The sequence below is a fragment of the Mesoplodon densirostris genome, chromosome 11 (genome assembly GCF_025265405.1).
Source record: "Mesoplodon densirostris isolate mMesDen1 chromosome 11, mMesDen1 primary haplotype, whole genome shotgun sequence".
Classification (NCBI taxonomy): Eukaryota; Metazoa; Chordata; class Mammalia; order Artiodactyla; family Ziphiidae; genus Mesoplodon; species Mesoplodon densirostris.
In genome coordinates, this window is record NC_082671.1 from 87368236 (window position 1) to 87386188 (window position 17953).

General features: G+C 42.6%; 1 non-coding gene across 1 annotated transcript; it reads left to right on the forward strand.

Moving 5' to 3' along the window:
* Nucleotides 1-7182: 7182 nt before the first annotated feature.
* On the forward strand, nucleotides 7183-7255 carry TRNAE-CUC (transfer RNA glutamic acid (anticodon CUC)). Its single transcript has one exon. It is a non-coding gene; the product is annotated as a tRNA-Glu (tRNA).
* Nucleotides 7256-17953: the final 10698 nt, after the last annotated feature.

Below are 17953 nucleotides of genomic sequence, written 5' to 3' on the forward strand. Positions count from 1 at the left end.
GAGAACACCTCTGAAGGGAGTCTGAATGGTTTTAGATATAATTGTATTCTCAGATTAATTACCTACTTTAAAAAAGAATGTTTCCTAAAGGATGCATATACAAAGATGTTTATGATAGCATCATTTGTAATACTGAAAAGTTGAAAATAACCCCTTAGGGTAATAGATATATGTTGGCCATGAAACATCATGTAGGTGTAATAAGCTGTGTTTTTGAAGAAGAGTTGATGGGAAATGACATGGTACATTATTAAGTGAAAAACAACAACAAAGATTTAATAAAAAATATATAGGCTCATCTTACAAGAAACACTAGAGAGAGTTCTTCAAGCTGAAAGCAAGTGACCCTAGGAATAATTTGATTCCACACACAAAAAACAAAGAGCACCAGGAGAGGTAATTATGTCAGTAATGATAAGAAAGGATAAATGCATATTTCTTCTCCTATTTGAAAAGCAATTGTATAAAACAATATGTATATAATTGTACTGATGGGCATTCAGCATATAGAAACATAGTGTATTTAACAATAAGAGCACAAAGTGGGTGGGAGAAAAGCTATATTAGAGTAAGGAAACGACACCAAATCCACAGGATCAAATGAAGAGGACTGGAAAGGTAAACAAGAAGGAAAATATAACAAACTCTGTAAATATATACTTGCTCTCTTTTCTTCTCTCATATGTTATCTGCCCTAATCACCCCAGGTCCAGGCCCCAGAACCTGCTGAAATTATTCAAAATAGCTAACCCTAAACCTGCTTGCACTGGCTTCCAAGGGAAAAACAAAAGGGCTCATGCCAATGTTTTCCCCTTGCTCCTTTTGCCTCCTGACTCACCCTGTTATCTCCCCCATATGTGTGGGAACTTGAGAACTATGAGTAACAAACTATCTTTTCAATAGCAATCATCTCCTGATCAAATGGCCTCACCACACCTGAATAATAATAAAACCTATTTTTTTAAAATTTACTTGTTTATTTTTGGCTGTGTTGGGTCTTTGTTGCTGCGTGGGCTTTCTCTCATTGCAATGAGCGGGGGCTACTCTTTGTTGTGGTGCATGGGCTTCTCATTGCGGTGGCTTCTCTTGTTGCAGAGCACGGGCTCTAGGCGCACAGGCTTCAGTAGTTCTGGTACACAGGCTCAGTAGTTGTGACTCACAGGCTGTAGAGCGCAGGCTCAGTAGTTGTGGCACATGGGCTTAGTTGCTCCACAGCATGTGGGATCTTCCCAGACAAGGGATCGAACCTGTGTCCCCTGCATTGGCAGGTGGATTCTTAACCACTGTGCCGCCAGGGAAGTCCTGATAAAACTATGTTTTTTTTTTTGTTTGTTTGTTTGTTTTCTTTTTGCGGTATGCGGGCCTCTCACTGTTGTGGCCTCTCCCGTTGCGGAGCACAGGCTCCGGATGCGCAGGCCCAGCGGCCATGGCTCACGGGCCCAGCCGCTCCGCGGCATATGGGATCCTCCCAGATCGGGGCACGAACCCGTATCCCCTGCATCGGCAGGCGGACTCTCAACCACTGCGCCACCAGGGAGGCCCAAAACTATGTTTTTAAACAATTAATAATTTTAAAACTATCCACAGAAAAACCTCAGGCACAGATTGCATCACTGGTGCATTCTACAGATATTTAAAGAAGAAATAATACCAATTCTTCACAAACTCTTCCCAAAAAAATAGAAGAAGAGGGAAAACTTCCCAATTCATTCTATGAGGCCAGTATGCCCCTGAAACTAAAACCAGAAAACTTTGCAAATACTTCTGTTATATAGATGGATGTTTTGACTTACATAAAACGTCTGCTAAATTCCAAATTTCTTTAAAAGCTACTGTGTCTATGATAAACTTTCCTATATCTCTCCTTGCCATTTTTATAGATTCTATTAATGAAAGGAAAAGGTATGTAGAGTGAAGGCAGAAATGGTTGTGACAATGTCATTTTGCTTTTTCATTCTTCAAATGCCATCATACAATTTGTTTTCCTGTGCGAGCATTACACAAATACAATTGCTTTCAGGAATACTAAAACAGCATTTTATTGGATTTGAAATATTGAAGGTACAGAATAAATGTGGTAATATAGAACTCTTCCTAGCACAAGTATCTTAGAAGTTAATAAATAAGTTGATTTCTAGGTTCTTGAGTATTTGAAAAATAAAGTTGCAATTTGAGATTTTAAAAAGGAGATTACAACAAAAAAAAACTACAGACCAATATTCCTTATGATTATAGAAGCAAAAATGCAGGAAAGTATTTGACAACATCCAACACCCTTTAATAAATTTAAAAAAAGAAATCTCCACAAACTAGGAATAGAAAGAAACTTTCTCAATCTTATAAAGGGCATATTTGAAAAACCCACAGGTAACATCATACTTAATGGTGAAAGACTGAATGCTTTCTCCCTAAGACTAGGAACAAGACAAGGATGTTCACTTTTACCACTTGTATTCAAAACCATACTGCAGTGAATTAGGCAGTTAGGCAAGAAAAGAAATAAAAGGCACTAAGGTGGGAAAGATGTAAAACTGTCTCTATTTGCAGATGACATGAACTTGTATATAGAAAATCCTAAGGAAACCACTAAAAAAATACTACTAGAACTGAAAAATGAGTTTGGCAAGATTGTAAGATACAAAATCAGTATGTAAGACCAACTGTATTTCTATACACTTGCAATGAGCAATGTGAAAATGAAATTAAGAAAACAATTCCATTTACAATAGCATCAAAAGGAATAAAATACACAGGAATAAATTTAAGAAAAAAAGTGCAAAGTATATACACTGAAAATTACAAAATATTACTGAAAGAAACTAAAGAAGACCTAAACAAATGGAAAGACACTCCATGTTCGCTGATGGAAAGACAATATTAGGATGGCAGTACTCTTCCAATAGGTCCACAGGTTCAATGCAATCCCTTTCAAAACCCTAGCTGGTTTCTTTGTAGAAATTGACAAGCCGACCCTAAAATTCATATGAAAATTCAAGACATCTAGAATAGCCAAAACAATCTTGAAATAGAAGAATAACTCACAATTCCTAATTATAAAACCTAGTACAAAACTACAGTAAGCAGGATAGTGTGCTATTGGCACAAGGACAGACATATAGATCAACAGAATAGAATTGAGAGTAAGAAATAAATCCTCACATTTAGAGTCAATTGATTTTCAGCAAGGGTGCCCAAGCAATTGGATGGAAGAAGAATAATTTTTTCAACAAATGGTACTGGGACAACTAGATATCTACATGGACAAAGTAAGACCTCTATCTCATACCATTTATAAAAATTAACTGAAAATGGATCAAAAACCTCTTAAATGTAAGAGCTAAAACTATAAAACCTTTAGAAGAAAATGTGCGTGGAAATCTTCATGATCTTGGATTAAGCAATGATTTCTTAGATATGACACCCAAGCACAGCAACAAAAGTAAAAATAAATTTAACTTCATCAGAATTTACAACTATTGTGCTTCATAGGACACTATCAAGAAAGACAACTCAGAGAATGAGAGAAAATATTTGCAACTCATATATCTTATATAGCCAAAAGTAGAGACAACCCAAATGTCCATTAACTGATGAATGGATAAATAAAATGTAGTATATTCATACAATGGAATATAATTCAGCAATAAAAAGGAATGAAGTATTGATATATCCTATAACATGGATGAATCTTGAAAATATTCTAAGTGAAAGAAGCCAGACACAAAGAGCTGTAGAACTGGATATTGTATGATTCCATTTATATGAAATGCCCAGAAGAGGCAAATCTACAGAGGCAATGCATAGATAAGTGGTTGCCTAGGGATGGCAGGACTTAGCTAGCCTGCAAAGGTATGTCTGCATTCAACAGAGATCAGCATTAACCTTTAGAAGCCTTCAAGGAGTACATTAAGACAAAATTGCAGCTGTGGGATAAACAAAAAGAGGCTCGTTTTAGTTTAAATACTCCCTAGGAAGACCTAAGCAATGATCTCAAGCTGGAAAGAGCCAAGCCTTAGACCGGTCTAAGAGCCAGGTTAAGTATTCACTGTGGTGTCTATTCTGCATCCCTCTCATTTCTACTGTCACTTTCATCAGGTGTTCTTCTCTTAGTTACTCAGCACCCTATATTTTAAGGGCTTTTTAAAAATAATAAAATAAGATTGCACCACTGGCTCTGTTAGCCTCATCACTGAGTGATTTCAGATGCAGGGTTTGGTGCCAGTGCAGTTGAAGGCAGCAGAGCAACTGATCACCCGTGGGCCAAATAGTAATGATATGGCATTATTTTTCATCAAGAAATTCTTAAGCTTCATAGGGCTGAATCCTGAATTTGACACTCTTGGCTAAACTTGGGACTTGGTTAAAGATTAAATAAGCAAACTTTTATTTCAATTGTATAAACCAAAAACTAAAATACAAGTGAAGACGCACTAAGAAAGTGGAGATTTGGTTTTCTGTGACTGATACTCTTTTTTTAGCATCCAATTTTGCATGTGTGTGCATGAGACATCAACAAAAAATAAATAAATAGAGAACTGGTAAGCATACATGAGTCACAGAAAATGTTTAAAACCATTTGGCTCCCCTAGGAGATGGCCAGATCGTCAGTGAATGATTTAGCATGGGAAATAGCCAGTAAGAGCAAGCGTGATTGGTGAAGGGATCTGAACGAAACATCAGAGGTGGGGGAAAAAGTGGGACCTTCCGCTTGAGAATCTTAAAAAGATTACCTCAGGGGATTAGTGAAGGGTTGGGCTCCAACCTGCTTGCTCTAAAGGCAGCTCATAAGGTATAGATGAAAAGAACTGTAAGAAGCATCAGCCATTATGATTGTTAAGCCAAGGAGATCCTTTCAGCAACAAACCTCTTGCTGGACCTGTTTCAGGTTCCATTTTTCATATGGAATCAAAAACAACTTTACATACTTAGTTTCTATGAAATCTTTCCCCCTGCCCCTTGTTGATAGAATGGCTTGAGAGCCCTCTCAAGGATCTCCAACAATCTCTGATGCTTGCAACATTCACATGCTCTACACTGTTCTTTTATAAAACAACACCCTCCAGAGTTGTTTGGTGATGAGTACCTAGACACTGGTGACCACATCCCTGTATAGCATCTTTTTTTGTTTGTTTATTTTTTAGAGAATTGACATTTGCTCTTTTTCTATATATTTATATATTTACTTATTTATTTAGGCTGCTCCAGGTCTTTTTTTTTTTTTTTTTGGTTGCACTGGGTCTTAGTTGCAGCAGGTGGGCTCCTTAGTTGCAGCTCGCCAGCTCCTTAGCTGCAGCATGTGGGCTCCTTAGTTGCAGCATGCATGTGGGATATAGTTCCCTGACCAGGGATCAAACCCGGGCCCCCTGCATGGGGAGCCCAGAGTCTTAGCCACTGCACCACCAGGGAAGTCCCCTGCTCTGGGTCTTAATTACGGCATGTGGGATCTTTAGTTGTGGCATGTGGGATCTTTTAGTTGCAGCATGCAGGCTTCTTACTTGAGGCATGTGGACTCTTAGTTGTGGCGTGCATGTGGGATCTAGTTCTCTGACCAGGGATCGAACCTGGGCCCCCTGCGTTGGGAGCGCAGTCTTACCCACTGGACCACCTGGGAAGTCCCTCCCTGTATAGCATCTTACATGTCATCTTACATGCTCACCTGGAGACACCATAAATACTACTTGGTGCTGTTGATTATCCAGGCAGGAGTCAATATCCCAATTGAATTTCAAACTCTAAACAGCAAAGTCATCATGCCACTTTGAACTTATGTGGGCCTCCTTTCTAAAGAACTCAAATTGTTTTCTAAAAATCTATCTAAATTAGTTATGCCTCAAAGCTGCCAGAAGACAATTAGTAGCTATCATTTGCTGAATGCTTCCTCTGTGGCAGGCATCCTTCTAAGCATTTATGTTGTATCACTTTGGGTACATCATGTATTCTCTGTGAGCTTCAGTTCATCTGTAAAATGCGGAAAACACTGGAATCACAAATTCAGTTGCCCACAGGTAGCTAAGTAGAGGGAGCTAGGTATAAGCACTTGAGCAATTATTAAGTGAAATATACCTGGCATTCTTGGTGGCTGAATCACTAACCTTGCCTCTTCTGTAGGCAGATCCTGCCTTCCCACTTAGAGTAGCAGGAAGTGTGAGACATGCTTTCCTAGGCTCCCTTGCAGCTAGGATGTTGGCATATGAGTCAGTCTTGGTCACTTGTGAGCTCAGGGGGAAGTCAGTTAGGGACTTTTTTTTAAAGTTTTACCTTTACAAGAAAGAGAAACCAATGGGAGGACATGCTTTCCTCTTCTGGGTATGTGTCTGCATGTGACACGTGCGCCTTTTGGAGGCATTGGTAGAAAGGAGGGGAACATCACAGCTGACTTACTGAAGATGTCGGGGGAAAGGTGGACAACATCAGTGGTGGGGGCAGCAGGCCTTGACGACAATTTTGTGCCACTGTATGAACCCTGGAGCTCCCCTATCTTAACTGAGGTAATATACTCTTAGGTGAAGCTGTTAGTTGGGTTTTCTATCAGTCACACTGAAATCATCCCCACCTCATCTTGACATACTACTGAGGGGCATTCCTCATCTAAAGAAGTCGGCTGCACTCAGTTCCTGCTGGTTGCTGCCAGATGAGGATTTTTCAAGAAGAGCTAGGAATCCAGATTTTTATATAAAACTCCAGATTTTAAAACGTTGGCTCAGATTAAAGGAATATGTGCAGGCCAAACAAAATACACGTGGAGGCCAAGTTCAGCCCACAGACTCACTATTTTCAACCCCTGATCTACCTCTGACAGTTGTTGTGAGAACTGAATTAACTATGTTTAAAATAAGAGTACTTGCTTTACCAATCTAGCACTCATATGTAACCAGGTCTTACAACAACCTTATGGGAGATGTAACTGTTACTTCTACTTTACAGATAAGGAAAGTACTGAAAAGAGACGTTGAGTAATTTGCTCTGGTCACACAGTCCTGATGAAGTAGGGCAGGAAGGTGAGCCTGGACTCAGGTAACCTGGCTCCAGATTTCACTACTCTTAATCAATACATTATGCTTGTGAAACATTCAGTACAAATTTCTGCCCGTAACTGATGTTCAGTCCATGTAAGTTCCCTTCCCCCATCCCCTCCAATGCTTTGAAGCAATTTCAAGAATAGAATTAGGGATTTGGGGGACTTCCCTGGTGGTCCAGTGGCTAAGACTCTGTGCTCTCAATGCAGGGGGCCCAGGTTCGATCCCTGGTCAGGGAACTAGATCCCATGTACCACAACTGAGTCCACATGCCACAACTAAAGATCCCACATGCTGCAGCTAAAGATCCCATGTGCCGCAACTAAGACCCAGCGCGGCCAAAATAAATAAATACATTTTAAAATAAAAGAAAGAATTAGGGATTTTTCTGATGCTAAAGAGGACAGCTTGCCATTTTAGATATTAATGACAGTTGTCATTTCAGTTCGGTGCCTCAAAAGCTGCCGTAATATCCAGGCAGGTGATCAGTATCATAATAAATGAAATCTACATGGACTTGACTGGAAGGTGGAACAGCTGTGATGACATTTGTGCTCAGCTTCTTGGCCACCAAACAACAGGGATGCTCTGAACATGGTGAAATGTTGTATCTTCAGAAGAGGCCACCAACCTCCCATGGTGACTGCCACACTCCCAACCAGGACTCCTAGGTAGTGTGGACTGGATGGGGGGGGATGGGTGGATGATGGATTGGCTCCAAAGATACACACATCTGCATATACAGGAGACAGTGTTATTCTGACTCTTTCCTTAGAGTCAGTCCCAAGATAGTCTCAAAGCTAAATCCATTTGGTGTAATTAACAACTGTAGTGCTTAATCAGTCGTAACCAAACATTCCCTAAAAATGGGCTCTTAGAGAAATGATTCCATTGAGAGAAATGCAACTCCAAAAATGTTCATAACAACTTTGATGGGGGTGGGGGTGAGGGGAGTGTGGGAAAGCCATGCCCTCAAACGTCCAGCAATAAAAAGTATATTTTGGTACAACCATAGGGTTGACTATTAGATCACCATTAAAAACATTGCTTACAAAGAATGTGCAATAGAAAAATACTTATGAACCAATAATAAATTTAAAAAGGACACAAGTTGTTTATACAGCATATATCAAAATGCATCACTTAAATGAATTTTTCTTAAACAAAAAAAAAACACTGAAAATGACCCATATACTACACGTAAATAGACAAACCAACAAATATTTACTGATTACCTACTAAGTACTGTAGATGCAAAGTAATGACAAGAAACAAAAAAATTACTTCCTTTTCCAAGAGCTTTCAAAATAATTAAGGAGATGAGATGCTCTCTAACAATTACATCGTAAAGAAATTAGGTGGTAGACGTAGAGAACGAACGTATGGACACCAAGCAGGGAAAGCGGCGGGGGGGTGGGAATGGTAGTGTGCTGAATTGGGCGATTGGGATTGACGTGTATACACTGATGTGTATAAAATTGATGACTAATAAGAACCTGCTGTATATTAAAAAAAATAAAATTAAAAAAAGAAATTAGGTGGTAATTGGACTATGAACAATATGTAACAGTTGCTATAATACTCAGAGGAGAGAAAGATGACCTCTGGCTGTGGTGATCCAGGCAGGCTGTGAAGAGGAGAAGTGGGAGCTGAACCAGAGGTTTATCGGGATTTCAGGAAGCCAAAGGGCATTCCAGGCAGGAAGGGATGCAGAGTCTGTACTGATGCAGGTATGGAAACATGCAAGTTATGTTTAATGTGATGGAGGGGAAAGAACTTAGGCCCTGAGCTGGAACCCTGGCTCTGTGATTTCTCCTGAATGACTTATGTTAACCTCTGAGGTCATAGGTTTTCCAACCATAATGCATCGTATAGGATCTTTGTGCAGATTAAACAAGATCATTTGTATAAGATGCCTGGCCCATTAACTTGTTAAATGTTAATTTTTTTGATATCTCTTTCTCTTCCTCTTCAGCTGTCTTTGTTCATTCATTCATTCAGTCAGTCAGCCACTTAGTCATCCATTCACTCATTCGTTCATCACGGGTTGAGCACCCATCTTGTACAAGCACTGGGCTGGTTATTGTCTGTCTGCTCCCATCCAGTTCCACTCCACATTCATCCCTGCCCTGTGCTGTGCCCCAGGAGCCTGACAACCGTGGACCACATCACCCAGCTTCCCTTGCCCTCTAGCTTCCAGCTGGAAACACTGGCAGGAACTCTGAGGGCAGGAGGAGAAAGAAGTTGGGCAATTTACCCCGTGCTCCATTTCCTCCCTGTCTGGTCTTGGGGGTGGTGGGTAGCCCCTCTTCCCTAGCACAGCTCCCAGCTCATGTGGGACCCAGCTCCCTCCGCCGGCCTCTTCACACCTGGCGGGGGATGACAATCCCTGGGGCCCCGCGCTCCCTTCACACTGTACATGGTCTCTTCGTTCAGCCCCCTCCAGTTAAACTCTTCTGCGCTTGCAGCTCACTGGGACTCTGCTATACATGATGAAGAAGGCAGACAAGCCCTCGCCTCCTATGTTCTGATACACAATTGCATAAACAAAATAGCCACAGGTACTAAGAAGAAAATAAGGTAATGTGATAAAGAATGGTTGGGAGAGGCTACTTGAGGGGGATGACATTTAGACAGAGACCTAAAGGCTGAGGGGGACCCAGCAATCCAAAGATCTGGGAGACCCCTGTTTCAGGCAGAGGTGCATATGTAAGACCGTTAAGGTGAGGACAAGTGTGGGGCGTTGGAATAATAAAAAGAGGCCAGTGGGGCTGGAAATTGGTGACCTGGGGGGTGAGTGGTGGGAGGATGGTCAGAGAGGCAGGAGGGGCCAGTCAGTGCTGGGCGTGGTGGGCCGTGGAAAGGGATCTGGACTTAAAGACTAAGTATATTAGGAAGTCTTTGAAGGGCTGCAGGTTGGGGAGTAATTTGAGCCATGTTTTGAATCTACAGTCTTCTACTGTGTGGGCAATGGGTTGTACATCAGGAAAGAGTGGGAGGTTATTGCTATGGTCCAGGCCAGAGCTGCTGGTGGCGTGAACTAGAGTGTTGGCAATGGCAGTGGAGAGATGTGAATGGACTTGAGATCCATTTACACTATGATCCTGAGGTATCAGAATACTTTAGTCTTTCCCAACCAGGGTCCTAGATCCTTGGAGGATGGTGAGCACACTATTTTTTATTTATTTATATTTTCATTTTAATGATGATATATTTCAAAATTAGGTGAACATATCCTGGATCATCTGCACGCCCACCTTATAACAGAGCAGTATGATCACATAATTTCAGTGGCGCCATTTCATTTGGATTCTAAGACCTCCACAGCACCAAATGGTTGCCTACAATGACAGCACTTAACATCATGTGATGATTTTATTCACACATAACACACACACACAGAAAAGTACACCACTCACAAGTACATAACTCAATACATTTTCACAAACTGAACATCTCCATAACCAGCACACAGTTTAAGAACCTAACACTCCAGGAACCCCTCTGGCACCTTCTCCAGGTCACTCCCCACCCCACCCCCAGGGTAACTATCATCCTGATTTCTAACACCATAATTTAGTTTTGCTTGTTTTTGAACTTTACATGAATGCAGAGATGAGAGTTATGTAAGTGGGATGAAGCAGACCTCTAAAACTCCCATCATGGTGTGTGGGCAGCATGGGATTCCCACCAGGGACGGGCCCTCAGTTTCAGTTCATGCTTCCTGGGCATTGTGATGAAGATCTGACCTAGGAAATTGGAACCCAAATTATCCCCAAGGCATGAAGCAACCTCATTAGCCTGGATCCCCATCAATGGACACGGCCCAGCACGGTCACATCAGTAGTGCTGGCTGTATATTAGAATGTCTGTTTATCATAGCGGTGGCTGTCATGCAGCATAATATTTTCCCACACCTTCGATGAGTCATGAGATGTTAAGAGTAAAATGATGATGTCTTGACTTTTGTCCTTGCTTTCCCAGGCTGCACTCCAGCAGCTTTCCCAGGTCCAGACCAAAAGGTGTTTTCATTAATCCAGATGAAAAGTCCAGCTGGATCTGCCTCTGGTCACATGTAGGCCCCGACCCCTGCCCCCACGGTCCCTCATTACACTGCCAGGGTCAAAACAGGGAAGCAGGCAAGATTTGGTTTTTTGTTTTTTGGTTTTTTTGTGGGGGAGTACGCGGGCCTCTCACTGTTGTGGCCTCTCCTGTTGTGGAGCACAGGCTCTGGACGCACAGGCTCAGCGGCCATGGCTCACGGACCCAGCCGCTCCGCGGCATGTGGGATCTTCGCGGACCGGGGCACGAACCCGCGTCCCCTGCATCGGCAGGCGGACTCTCAACCACTGCGCCACCAGGGAAGCCCAAGGTTTGGTTTTGATGCACTCTTTTGCTCATTCCAATTCTGGCCCCTCCCATTAACTCCAATGACCTCCTGCCTCCCACTGGCCCCAGAGTCCCTCACCGGAAGCACTCACAGCCCTACCCATCATAACATAGCCCTCCCGCCTCCCGTTCTCTCCCAGTTCTACTTTCTGCTATGTGACAATGCGTGGCATCAGCTTAATCCAAGGAATGCCCATGATGGTTTAGTAGAAAGAGCACTGCATTTGAGAGTTAAGAGGCCTGGTTCTAGTTCTAACATTACATCAGTTAGGATAGTTAATTAGCTGAAAGTGGTAGAATTCAACTTAAGCAAAAAACAAACAAAAAATCCAGTACTGAATGAGTTCCTTCGGGGGTCAGTGATCAGATACAGCCATATCAGGGTCTCCAACGACGTCATTAAGACAGACTCACTCTCTCCACATCTTGGCACTGCTTTCCTTGGCTCTCCGCCAACAGTCCTATCCTCCCAGCAACCCCAAGGGAGCACATGAACTTCTCTATTCCAAGGTCCTGAAATCAAGTCTCGTTAGCTTTGATTGGCCTCCTGGGAACACATGTCCTGATGCTCTGGTTGGTGAGGCCCAGCTTACTTGCTCATGGTGGATTTGGGGGTAAAGTCAGCACCACCCAAAATGCTAGAAGTGAGAGTGGGAAGGGCTGGTACCCCATAAGGACTGAGGCCGGCAGCAGCCACATGCGTCCTCTCCAGTCATTAATTAATCACAAGAGCTTGACAAATCTTTCCGCCTCTGGGACTGGTTTCTCAACGGCAAAAAGAGAGGGATGGACCCTACAGCTTCTAAGATCCCTTCTACTTTAACACTTTATGATTCCACCTAATTGCTCATGGGCATGCTACGTAGTATTTTTACCTCTTAGAGAATAATTTCTTAATCCAATTAAAATGGGGCACAGCAGAGACTTAACCACTGATGTGATAAGCCATTTGGAAGGAGAAACCCCCCCCATAGTGCAGGCCTTCCCCATGCTCTCTGCAAGATCCCTGCCCAGTGACCCCATAAAGAAACAAACCAGAGAGGCTGGTACCAATGGAGAGAGAGGGATGAAATCGGAACCAGCCATTCACTGATTAATTCAACCAGTAATTATTATGCACTTCCTGTATCTCAAGCACTGTACTAGGCTCTGGGAATGAACGTGAGCAAGGCACAGCCCCTGTTCTCTAAGACAAGAGTCTTGAGGTGGGCACAGACAAGCAAACCGCTGATTGACAGTTCAGAAGGTCAAGGGCTGTGGCAGGATGGTAAGGTGGCTCAGATGACGGGCACGTAACCCACTAGCAGATAGATACGGTTTAGGGCCTGAGGAGCTGAGAGAATAATCAGGGACGTTGTTTCTAAGGAGACCCTGAATAGGGCCTGGAAGGCGAAAGAGAATAATTTAGCCAGTTGAGAAAGGCATTCACAATGCAGCAAGTTGGGGCAGTCTTGGAGCGTTGCAGTTTGTTGCAAGTGGCTGCCGCTGTGGAGTTTTAATGGGGCAGTGGCAAGAGGTAAGGCCAGGCTTCATGGTAGGGAACTGGAGTACCAAACCAAGAAGGTGGATTTTTATCATGGAGGCACTGAAGAGCCACTGAAGGATTTTAAGCAGGAGGGAAACACAATATCTCTCATTTTTACAAAGGATCTACCAGTATCCTGTGGGGTCAGGGAGACATAAGACCAGCTGTCTTCAAGAAGTCTGTGATCATACCATCATAACGATAGAGGAAGGACTTCATGCCCAGTATCTGACCACTTGCTTCTGTAGTTTTTGTGTTATGTATGTCTGTTTATTCACACTTTACCTTGTTCCACGTAAAGCTCGCTCTTCAGAAAAATGCCTGCACCTGGGACAAAGACTTTTAAAAAGCCCATCCCTGGTCTAAAAATGCTTACAGGTGATCTGTAAGTCTCTGCTGAAAATCTGACCACACCTCACACCTGATTAGAAAACAACTCAAGATCTCTGCAGCCCCCACATATTATGACAAGGATTTAACAATCCATCAGCATTCAAGGGGCAAACCTGGGACCCTCTGCTGGCTGCTCAAGGAGCCTTATGGGTCTGCCTCCTGCAAAAGGGAGAAAGTTCTATATTCCTCAGAAAATTGCTCTGCACAAAGGAAATCATGGCTTCCTGCACACCCAGGCTTGAGAGGAGATTATTCCTAATGGCATAAATCCTCAGAGCATCACGCGTCTGGAAGAAAAGCAGAGATGCATCTGAATGCCAGGGCTGCCTTAGACCAAAGAGAAACAAGGAAGAGTACTAATTGAGCTGTGAAAACAACATCTACCCAATCAACCTAAAACCTGGTCTGGAGAACAGGTGGCTTCCCAAATCTGTCATGAATTAATGAATAACTGAAAAAATGGCTGATTTCCATAGAAGTCTGACATTCTCAGTCCACTACAAGGACAGTCAATTCTTAATCATGCGGGATGACAGGGACCTTTGCCAAACACCCTGCAGGATGAGGAATAATTTTTTAAATTTATATTTGGCTTGGAAGTGCATTCCATTTTTTTTTTTGTACTAGCTTTAACTTTCAAGCTCTGTTTCACTGAAGATTAAGTAGCAATGACAGTGACCATGACAATCTCTCCTTAGAGTCTGTCGCAATTTTCAAAGCTTATTTATATCCACTGTCTCATTTGAGCTTCTCAATAACCCAACTCAGTGACTTGATTAGCAAATGCCTACATTACAGATGAGGGACTGAGGCTCAGAGACGCTCCACAGCTACTAAAGCGGTCGAGCTAGGTCTTGAACCCAGGCTTCTAACTTGAATTCAGGATTTTTTCTACGAGGAGGTGAAAGAAGCCAAAACAAAACAAAAAACTGGGTTGCAAAAAAAAGTGTTGACTGCCGAAGCTTTACATGAGGATGAGAAATTAGTAACAAAGAGGCCATTTTTCATGTGGACTCAAAATGTGAGTTCTCGGGTTTTTTTTTTCTATTTGTACAAGAGCTTTGTTGTTCTAAAAGGCCCTTTCTTCTCATTCAAAATGAGAAAATACCTTCTGACAGCCATGCAATTAGCAGGGCCTTCAGATATTGATTTCCTCTGTTCTCGGCATTACCCTTTTTCATAGGGCTCCACACAGGCTCCTGATAGAAAGGAAAGCTGGAATTTCTGAATTGGCCTCTGAAGTAATTTAGCTGTTTCCCATCACCATCTCTCAGCTGCATTCCCAAGGCTTCTTCCTCCCTCCTCAGCCACATCTAAGGGCGATTTCTAGGCAGGGATTCTAAGACAGGGATTTTAGAAAGGGGAGAGGGAGGGGAAAAGGGACAGGGAACATGCAAGGAGAGAGGAATGAAAAGAAAGAAAATCAATCCCTGGATGGAAATCCAACAAATTCTGTGTAAAAGTTATATCTCCCCTTGAAGAAAGGAGAGGGGTTGGAGCATAAAACAGAAATGATACTACTACCATGATTCCTTCACTCATTCCACAAACATTTACTGGGATCCAGCTGGTACCAGGGACTTTCATAGGCTCTGAGAATGTACACAATTGGCAAACACCAGTATAATCCCTACCTTTATTGAGGATACAGTGTTCCCCAGGAAGCTGACTCTGAGATAGATTAGAATGCATACATCATATTACAGAGTGCTCTTAGGATTAACACCCATGGAGAGAAGGAAAGTAAGCAGGAGTGAGCCCAGAATGCAGTCAAAATATGAAACAGTCTCAAGGGAAGCCTGGGCCAGCCCTACACAGGGTTCTAAAGAGAAATGACCTTTCAGAGCTGTTCCCAGGTGAGTGAGAGGCCAGGCCTTCACACCCCCATGTAGATCAATCATTGAAAGGGGGTGTGGCCTTGGGGGGCAGCTCTACTCAGCTGAGGCAAGGCCAAGGGGGTCACACTTCCATCAGTGGAGGCAATAATAGCCTTTAATCCTGAAGGTGGATCTGAGTGGCTCATCAGGGCCTCCAGCACATAAAGTCTGGTAGAGAGGGCAGCAGCCATAACATAATCACAGAAAAATGTATACTGCACTGTGATTGGTGCTACAAAGGAGAGGTACATGGTACCTTGAGAAAGCGCAACCGAGATCAAAAGGAGGGGTTGGGTTTCAGGCATGGGAAGCACATCTGCAAAGCCCTGGATTGGGAGGGCATGGGAAGGGAAATAGGTTGGAGAGCTTCTCTGAAGGGAAGATGGTTGAATGCTCACCACATGCCAGGTACATGTTGGGCACTTTTGATACATCCTCTAGTTCACTTCACAACAACCCCATGAGGTAGGTATTGTTCCCAGGTCCTTCTAGCATCTCTTGAGATCAAAGAACAATATCCCCTGGAAACATGTGAAGCCAGAAGTGACAGGCCTGATGGTCACGGAGTCAAAAGCACAACCAATTGATGGGGGTTGAGATCAAACTAGCCAGTTCTCTGAGCAGAGAGAGGAGTCATAAGGAAAACAGAGACACAAGCTGAACTAGGACTCCTTTGTGGAATATGAAAAAGGAAAGCAATCAATATAAACTGAAGACCAGAGCAAGGTTTACTAAATTTACACATAATAGCATTGATCATTATTAAAAAATTCAATACAGTTTTAGATTTGATTTACTCCTACATTCATTTAGCAATGCTGCATTTTGGGAACTGCAGAAATCAAGTAGACTGCTGAAACACAGAATAAAATGACTCTCAAGGCAACTAATAATACATTGTAATGAAAGAGGATTTTAAAAAATATTTTTTGGTAAACAATTATGTAGCTGATTTCTATATCTGATGGGTGCAAAATCTGTTGAAATAAGGCAATCTGCAACACAAAAATCACTTTGTGACAATTTCTGTTTTTTCATTGGAAAAGCTATGTATATGTAAGCAAAATTTGCATAGCAGAAGTCCCCACTTGAGTCTTTGCTATGTCTACTGCAGACCTATGGTAATATCGGCCAGAAGTGCATGTCTTGGTGGGGTGGGGGTGGGGGGCGGGGGGGGATTAGAGAGCCTCCCTGGAGAGAATTCATCCCAAACTAAGGCAGTGGGAGCCTGGAAATCTGTGATTTAAGAAGACAGGATTGAGAAAACCTGTTTTGGTGTCAGACCGGGCTTTGAGTCACTTCCTAGTTATGTGACTTCAACCAAATTACCAAACCCCTGCTAAGCCTCAGTTTTCTTGTCTATAAAATGGGCTGAGAACCCCTGTGAAGTTTTGAAAGTTGAGCAATTCTCAACATTTAGAAATGGAATACCAAGCATGGGTATTAATATGAGAAAGTTCTCTTAGTGCTACTAAAAGAATAGTCCTCAGATTCACAGGAGCACCTTGCAGCTTTGTTAGAAATGCAAATTATCAGGCTCCATCCCACACCAGTACTGCTGACTCAGAATCTCTGGAGGTGGGAGCCCACAAAACTGGGTTTGAGCAATTCTCCAGGCAGAGTGACCAAGCGTCCAAGTTTGCCCCAGGCAGAGGAGCGTCCGTCGAAGAGGAACTTCCAGTGTGAAAACTGCAGAGTCCAGGGTGATCTGAGATGGATTGGTTACTCTAACTCCACGTGATTCTCATGTGTGCTAAAGTCTGAAAACCACTGCTCTAACATATGTATGCATATTTTTAAATTAATATAATATAGTGGACAACACACTTGAAGATTTCAGTGAAGATTTCCACAAATCCCTCGGGGACGGCTATGAATTACTGCTTTAAGGTAAGCCAATATGTATTCAGCATCCTTTATAGGTCAAAAGTTTGGACGGATGCCCTTTGTTTTACCTCTGTGATCATACAGCATCCTCAGGGAGGTAGGTATTTTAATCCTCACCTAGAAAAGTGAGACTTAGGGACTTCCTTTGTGGTCCAGTGGTTAAGAATCCGCCTTCCAGTGCAGAGGATGCGGGTTTGATCCCTGGTCGGGGAACTAAGACCCCACATGCAGCAGGGCAACTAAGCCTGCGTGCCCCAACGAAGAGCCTGCGCACGCCGCAACGAAGGATCCTGTGTGCCACAACTAAGACCCGACGTAGCCAAAAAAAAAATTAAAATTTTTAAATAAATAAATAATAAAAACCACCGTAGTCAAAAGAAAGAAGTAAGGAAGAAAAGAAAAGAAAACTGAGATTTAAAGACGTTAGTAACCTGCCTATAGGATCACCAGTAAGCCCAAGGGCTTGGGGTTCAAGGATGTCACTTTCTAGAGCCTGTGTTGGTTCCATTAAACCCATGTTTTCTCAAGAGTGGAATGCAACTTACCAGGGAAGGAGAGATGATTTAATGTGTTAGGGGATATGATTGCAGAAGGTAGACAGGGCAGTATTAAATAAGACATCACGTTGTGAGAAATAATACTAAAAATTGCTGATGCTCATATAACTCTTACTATGTATGTGCCAGGCACTGTTATAAGAGTTCTCTCCTCAGTTCTACAGATGAGAAAACTGATGCACCAAGGTCATACAGTTAGTAGGTGATGTGGCCCTGGAATTAGAACCCAGGCATCTTGACACAGAGTCCACTACTGAGCTATTTGCCTCTTCCTTTATAATTCTCTTTCAATCCCATTCCACGAAGGAA